At 41.4% G+C, this 8,361-nt stretch overlaps 1 protein-coding gene across 14 annotated transcripts in view; it reads right to left on the bottom strand.

The window, feature by feature from the left end:
• BCLAF1 (BCL2 associated transcription factor 1) overlaps positions 1-7,539 on the bottom strand; it is a 31,297-nt gene extending 23,758 nt beyond the window's left edge. For 8 of the 14 annotated variants that reach the window (XR_011258635.1, XR_011258633.1, XR_011258640.1 and 5 more), the window contains exon 1: positions 7,280-7,539. The gene's annotated coding sequence lies outside the window, so the exon portion shown is untranslated. The remainder of the gene's footprint in view (positions 1-7,279) is intronic. The other 6 variants (XR_011258636.1, XR_011258634.1, XR_011258642.1 and 3 more) reach the window with 1 other exon arrangement.
• Positions 7,540-8,361: the final 822 nt, after the last annotated feature.

The raw sequence follows: 8,361 nt of genomic DNA on the forward strand, positions 1-8,361 counted from the left end.
GTTATGTATCCATAGTAGGGGTTTCCCACACAGCTCAGTCGGTAAAGAATCTGCCTGCAATGCAGGAGACCTGGGTTCAATCCCTGGGTCAGGAAGATTCCCTGCAGAAGGAAACTGCAAACCACTCCAGTATTCTTGCCTGGAGAATCCCACTGACAGAAGAGCCGGGGAGGCTACAGTCCATGGGGTCGCAAGAATCGGACACAACTTAGCGACTAAACTACTACCATCTACAGTTAGTATTCATAATGCTACAGTTTATAACAACTACAGTATGAGTTTACTTTAATGCTATTTATCTTATTTTCTCCTGACCACTTCCTTTCATATAGTGCAGTTTCATATGAAGCTGATTTTTAAAATTAATATAACCACCATCATAGTAACTTTAGTAATTTTGTGCCTAAAAGGATTTTGATATATATACAGATGTTCAAAAAAAAAAAAAAAAAAAAAACCCCAGCCAGTAGATGAAACAAGTATCAACTGGAAGCTAGAGCTCTTCCTAGACTAATTTATATTACTATACAAATAAGTTTAAGTTATACACAAAGTATTAAGCAGTTTCAGTATTTACTGAAATGCTTAGCCTTATGAATAAAATTCAGTTATTATCAATTATGGGGCTTCCCAAGCGGCACAAGTAGTAAAGAACCTGCCTGCAATGCAGGAGACACACAAGACGTGGGTTTGTTCCCTGGGTCAGGAAGATCCCCGAAGGACAGCATAGCAACCTACTCTAGTATTCTTGCCTGGAGAATCCCATGGACAGAGGAGCCTAGAGGGCTACAGTCCATGGGATCACAAAGAGTCAGACATGACTGAAATGACTTAGCACACATTATCAGCTATGTACAAAACATAATCAAAACTACGAGGGGATCAGAAACTAAACAATACAAAATTGTATGTGACTATACTCAAAGAATTCATAAATCAGTTTAAATGGGAAAAAAACCCACATTAATATGAAAATCTGTCTTATCGAATTATTGATCCAATGGAAAAAAGGTAATAAAAACGAAAACACAAAGTAGAAGAAACAAGATTAAACTGGTAAAACAAGAACACGTCCCCTAAATATTTATACACGGCCTTACAGCTAAGGGAATTATTTTATTTTTAAGATAGGAAGAAGGAATAGGAACCTAGCAAGTATGGGAAATATAGCAAAATAGAAATTAGCAAAAACAAAAGAACATGGATACATCCTAAAGTATTCCTATGTTTAGTTTTAAAAATATTAGATCCCCCAAGTGGGCAGAGAAAAACTCTCATCTTTTAAACTGATAGGTTGTTATGAAACTTTATTCTGACTGAGAAGTCCAATACTACTGATTCACTGCTGGAAGTGATACAAGGCTCATTTTAGCCAACACTTACCCCCAAACAATTCTAAAAGGCTTATTTTAGTTTCTGTATATCCAAAGAAGAACCAATTGCCAAATCTCTCTTTACTCCAAGTCATGATTTTCTGAAGTACCAAGAAAATATATGCTAGAAATAGCAAAGTGAGGGAAAAGGGGCTGTAGGCTGTTAGCCTAGCAGATATACCTTCTTGTTCACGATCTATGAATATATTCAAGCATCCATACCAAAAACTCAATGATCATATATAAAGTGACACATAATACATTAATAATATATAATATACATTACAAATTAATGTTTAATACTATGTTAATATTTAAGATAGTACAAAGATCGTAATCAGCTTGCCTTTTTTCTTTTTTAAATGGAAGTCTATATACAAAGTACTGTGTTATATATTATGGGAGACACGACAGGTCCCTGCTAAGTCACTTCAGTCGTGTCTGACTGTGCGACCCCATAGACGGCAGCCCACCAGGCACCCCCATCCCTGGGATTCTCCAGGCAAGAACACTGGAGTGGGCTGCCATTTCCTTCTCCAATGCATGAAAGTAAAAAGTGAAAGTGAAGTTGCTCAGTCATATCCGACTCTTTGTGACCCCATGGACTGCAGCCTACCAGGCTCCTCCATCCATGGGATTTTCCAGGCAAGAGTACTGGAGTGGGTTGCCATTGCCTTCTCCGAAGAACTATGCTAGGTGACTTTAAACATAATTATCTTATTTAATCCTCATAATCTCATAACCTACATATTTAACCCCACCTTTCAGATTAAGCTTTCATAATTGATATGAATTTAAACAAAGACTATCAGAAGCCAGACGCTACTACTGTAGGAAATACAGCACTTTAAGCGAGACATTAAGTTCCCTTCTCTGTTGGAGCTTACGTTCAAGCTAGGGGAAGAAAGAAACCAAAGAACACAAAGTGATGTCAAGAGATGGAGAGGAGGACTACTACAGTGGGTCCTTGAACCATCTTTAAAGAGGTAACAATCAAGTTAAACAGAAGGAATACTGCAAAGATCCAAGAAAAGCATTCTAAGCAAAAGACACAAACTTAACCAATTCAAGACATACTTGTAAGAAGGCTGAGGTACTGTGATCAATGAGAGGGTGCAAGATAAGGCAGGAAACAGGAAGGACTAAATCAAATAGCATCTAATAAGGAGGCCAGAGTAGAGTCAAGATTTTACTCTAACTATAATGGGAAGGTCCTAGAAGGTCTGATTAGGGAAGTGTCACCATCTTATTTATTTACATTTTAAGATGGCTGCTGTATAGAGCATGAACCACATGGAGAAAAGAAAAGGGAGACAAATTAGAAGGTTGAAGTAGCAGTAAGTACTTGAGCCGAGTCTTAATTTTAGCATATTCAGGATGTGGGCTTCAAATTTTTGAAAACTATTGCTATTCATATCTTTAATAATCCTAAAAATACCTCCCATGACTATTACTCCAACTGACTAGGTTCAAAATTCTGGTTTGACAATTAACCAGCTACCCAACTTTGGACAAATTACCTTAATCTCTTTCAGCTTCACTTTCCACAGATACAAAATAAAGCTAGTAACAGCTTAAGATTAAATGTACTAAACTAATAAATGGAAATGTCTTATCTGGCATATGGTCTGTATTCAAATGTTAACTGGTCTGAAACAGTCTTAACTGCAATTTATTAATTTCACTTCAAATGACTAATATTTTTGGCACAGCATTAATCAGCATTATTTAAAAAGTCAAGAAATGCTTAACAGGGTGTGAGGATGGCCAAGTGGTCTAAGGCTCCAGACTCAAGAAACGCTTAATGAGTAGAATTTTGCTTTAAAATACTCCAGAAAAATGGAATTTGAAAAAGAACAGATTTCACATGTATAACTAAATCACTTTACTGTACACCTGAAACTAACACAACAATGTTAATCACCTATACTCCAATATAAAATAATTTTTAAGCACTCTCAAAAAAAAGCAAATAATGTTAAAGTTGGTAAATGCTGATAATTATTAAGCTTAAGTAACAGTTCAATATTCTACTTTTGTGCTTGAATATTTTCTTAAGAAAAAGATTTAAAAAAAGGCTTAGTCACAAATTTTTAGTCCTGTGTCCAGTTCCTTGTCAGCCTGCTTTAGAAAAAAGCATGCAGAACTGAGAAAAAGAATACCTGCATTCCAGAACAGATTGTGCCACTCCCTGGTTCATGTGGCCCTAAAAAGTTTTCTACCTTTTTTGGCCTCCTCCTACTATATGCTTGCTCCTTGGAAGAAAAGCTATGATTAACCTAGACAGCATATTAAAAAGCAGAGATATTACTTTGCCAACAAAGGTCCGTCTAGTCAAAGCTATGGTTTTTCCAGTAGTCATGTACGGATCTGAGTGCTGGACTGTAAAGAAAGCTGAACGCCAAAGAATTGATGCTTTGGCATCAATGAAGACTCTTGGAATGCAAGGAGATCCAATCAGTCTATCCTAAAAGCAATCAGCCCTGAATATTCATTGCAAGGACTGATGCTGAAGCTGAAACTCCAATACTTTGGCCACCTGACGTGAAGAATGGACTCATTGGAAAAGACCCTGATGCTGGGAAAGATTGAAGGCAGGAGAAGGGGGTAACAGAGGATGAGATGGTTGGATGGCATCACCAACTCGATGAACATGAGTATGAGTAAGCTCCAGGAGTTGGTGGTGGACTGGGAAGCCTGGTGTGCTGCAGTCCATGGGGTTGCAAAGAGTGAGACACAACTGAGCGACTGAATGACTGAACTAGCGTAGGGAGAAATACTAGATCAAGTTGAAGGTTTGAAAATTCCAAAATAACACACAAATGTCAATCTGTATTATTGTTACATTAATGTTTGTAGACTTTTTTTTCAGCTTGGGGCAAAGAAAATATTAAATACTTAGTATCGAACACTGGACTGGTTCTAAATTGGGAAAGGAATATTACATCAAGACTGTATATTGTCACCCTGCTTATTTAACTTCTATGCAGAGTACATTATGCAAAATGCCAGGATGGATGAAACACAAGCTGGAATCAAGATTGCACAGAGAAGTATCAATAACCTCATATGCAGATGAGACCACCCTTATGCAGAAAGCGAAGAAGAACTAAAGATCCTCTTGACGAAAGTGAGAGAGTGAAAAAGTGGCATAAAACTCAACATTGAAAAACCGAATATCATGGCATCCAATCCCATCACTTTATGGCAAATAGATGGGGAAACCACGGAAACAGACTTTATTTTCTTGGGCTCTGAAACCACCGAAGCCATGAAATTAAAAGATGCCTGCTCCTTAGAAGAAAAGCTATGACCAACCTGGACTGTGTTATTAAAAAGCAGAGGACATTATTTTGCCAACAAAGGTCCATCTATTCAAAGCTATGGTTTTTCCGGTAGTCATGAATGGATGTGAGAATTGGACCATAAAGAAGGCTGAGCAAGGAAGAACTGATGCTTTTGAACTGTGGTGTTGGAGAAGACTTGGGGGACCTTGGACTGCAAGGAGATCCAACCAGTCAATCCTAAAGGAAATTAGTCCTGAATATTCATGGGAAGGACTGAAGGAAGTTCCAACACTTTGGCCACCTGATGCAAAAGAGGTGATTTCATTAGAAAAGACTCTGATGCTGGGAAAGAGTGATGAAGGCAGGAGGAGAAGGGTTATGACAGAGGACGAGATGGTTTAATGGCATCACCCATTCAATGTACATGGGTTTGAGCAAGCTCTGGGAGATGCTGAGGACAGGGAAGCCTGGTGTGCTGCAGTCCATGGGGGTCACAAATAGTTGGACACGACTGAGCAACTGAACGTTTATATACTTTTTTCCAGCTGGGGGCAAAGAAAATATTAAACACTTAACATTCTGAGGCTAACACTGACAACCACTGTTTAAGAAACTTGAACTGAAAAATGAACAAATTCATAATCTACAGCTATAACCTAAACATTTACACTTATCAGTCAGAGACAGCTGGACTTCCCAATTCCCTTATCCACTTCTTTGTCACTTAATAAATCACTGTAAATTACACAGCTGTGGTTGTTGTTCAGTTGCTAAGTCATGTCTGACTCTTTGCCACCCCATGAACTGCAGCATGCCAGGCTTCCCTGTCCTTCACCAATGATTCTGAATGTAGCTTCTGGAAAACCCTAATACAAAGTTCTATATATAACAGAAGTGAAAAGACTTTCCATTTCTATTAAGGCAAGTTATCACTCACATAGATAATCTAGTATAGGTAGCCGCCCATATTCAATACACTGAACTAAACCTGAGCCTACCCAAGCCACAAGTGTTTAGAGATCTATCTCCAAGTCCTGAAACACTACTTACTGCTCTTCCAACTCAAGAACTCAGCTCTAGGCAAAAAATTACCTTTGCCACAATTATCTGAATCAAGGGGGATTCCCATGACTACCACAATGTGACAATGAAAGTGTGGTATTCCAAAAACAAGATGCTAACTGCCATCAGTAAACAGGCTTTAGTTTACTCACCTAAAGTGAGTTATTTCGGACACACAATCCTTCCATTCAATTAGTTATCCAAAATTGTCTAGGATCACATAAAACTGCAAATAAACTGGTAGCGTTTCCTTCCATGTAAAGGTTCTTTTAAACTGTAGCCCAACCATTCCAACTATAGTCCAATCTGAATGAGAATTCTCAGTGAGAAATAAACTGTTTTGCCTTTTAATATCCCCAAAATTTAAGAGGCGCTGCTGCACAAAAAAATACAAGACTGAAGGAGCTAATCTCTGTACGTCATTTTTGGTCATATCTACCTCCAAATTTAATTTCAATTGTTTTCACTTCTAAAATTCTCTCTATATAAACATATATAAAATAAATTAAAAAGTTTGACTTAGAAAAATAGTTGCCAGTACTGCTGGATTCTGACAAGATACACCTTAAAATTTAAATAAAGTCAACCAAGGCTCTATGATGGCAAAGTCCCTAACCTCAACTCACCACTCACATCCATCCATTTATACCACCAATCGCGGATCCAACTTTTCTAACAAGGTACAGTGGCTAAATCTGCATGAAGGACGTGGCTTAGCGGGTACTGCAGAACTGCTCTTTAGCCCCGGAGGTGGCAAGGCCGTCCTTACATCCATCGGCTGAGACCTTTGCTCAAGCTAGTAACTAGGCACCAAATCCTAGCGTCAAAAGTGCACTCTCGCTTCAAATCAATGACCAGGGGAACCCGAAGAAACATTTCCCGCAACCCAGAAAGCCGGAAGCGGATGCCGGGGACAGAGCACGGAACGAGATCCTAGGACAAACTAGAGTAACAAAAACAAGGCGTAAAGCGACCGGGAGCGTGAAGCCGGGGAAAAAACTCCGGAGTTAAAAGACGGCGCGGAAAGAGGTTAACCTACCCAAAGCACTTCGTTGCAGGTTAGTTATTTTGTCCAAGCCTCTCAGGCCGGAAAAGAAGGTGGCGATTCCAGCCAATGAGAAGCGAACACAAGTTGCACCTCGGACCGCCTGAGGAGCCGTAGGCGGGGAAGGGAGAGAAGAGGAAGCGCGCGTGCGCCGGGGCCAGCTTTCAGTCGGCAACGCGCAGAGATCAGGGCTGAGGAAAATGGGGGAAGGGTTGAAAAGGCAGATCTGCGCAAGCGCACGGAAGGCCGCGCGGTCTGAGGGTCTCGAGCCAGGCTCGCAGGCGCGCGCGCGCGCACGGTTCTCGCTGCTCACCCCACCCCCCACCTTTTCGGCCCGTAGTGCCTCGAAAGCCTGAGGGAAACTGGCTGGGAAACGCATCAATAACGGTGCAACGTTTCCTGGGCTCTCCTGTCACCGCCAACCCGCCACTACCAACAAAAGGTTCAGTAATATTCATTCCTCCTCGATATTCACTGCCTTTTGAGTTATTTGGACGCAACACAAGGCCTACCTGACACGCCGAAGGACGGTTCCCGGGACTTATCTCACCGGTAACTACACAGCGGCCATTTCCCCACTCAAGAACGGGAGGAAAACCATAGAGGTATCTTCGACGCGCTAGCTCCTCTCCGTCACTTCCGATTTGGGGCGTGGCCTCCGGTGCCGCTAAATATCTGACCAAGCCCCACCCACCCCACCGCCCTAAAGCCGCTCTCCGGCCGCGGTATAGATGTTGCCTGAGGCTTTCTGGGAAGTCGCGTGGCTGGTCTCGCGCGATGATGTGGCGGCTCCGCCTTCCGGTCTTCATCAGCCGCCTCCGCCAGGGTGGCGGTAGAAAGTGGGCGGGGTGTTTTGGTGATGTGAGGTGGTGGTTCCACACCGAGGGACTCGCTGGTCTCTGGTTTGCATTGGGCGAACCCTCCGGACTCGCTTGCCCCCACTTTTCCTCGTCTGGTCTGTTTTTTCTGTGGGACCAACTCTGACCAGGCCAGAAACAAAAGGATAATTTCACACTGAAGAAAAGACACGGACTCTATTAGCACACTGCGTTTCTCTGTGCCAGGAAGCTCCGAGTTTTTTCTCAGACGCCAACTGGAAACTAGGAAGTGTCGCTTTTTGTTTGATAGAAAATATGCCAGACGCACTTAGAAAGTAGAAAAATGGCCACGATCTGCGTCCGTTTCTAGAGTGGCGTCACACCACCTCTCCTACCCGTAGCGGAGTTCACGCTGCAGTACTCCGAAGTGGCTTACGCTGTCTTGGCGGTTTGCGTCAGAGGATGCTTCTTGTCCTCGGATGTGGTTAAAGCATTACCACTTAGACGCCTCGAGACATTGGTTTGAGCATAAAAATAAAGCAGAACGCGAAACTTAACGATCAGTTGTGCTGGTCCAGAAACAACCTAATCTGCTGAGAATATAAACCAGATTATGAATGGGGAAGCCATATTTTTTGATTTGGATAAAATTTCAAATAATCATAGCACATTTTCTATTAAGACTTAGCTGCGCGTAATTCCTTAGGGCCTAAAATGGTTATTACTTTGTTGTTTAGGGACCTGAACTGCCTGAAAGGATTTAAAAGTTCTAATTA

Source organism: Ovis canadensis, chromosome 8, assembly GCF_042477335.2.
Source record: "Ovis canadensis isolate MfBH-ARS-UI-01 breed Bighorn chromosome 8, ARS-UI_OviCan_v2, whole genome shotgun sequence".
NCBI classification, from domain to species: domain Eukaryota; kingdom Metazoa; phylum Chordata; class Mammalia; order Artiodactyla; family Bovidae; genus Ovis; species Ovis canadensis.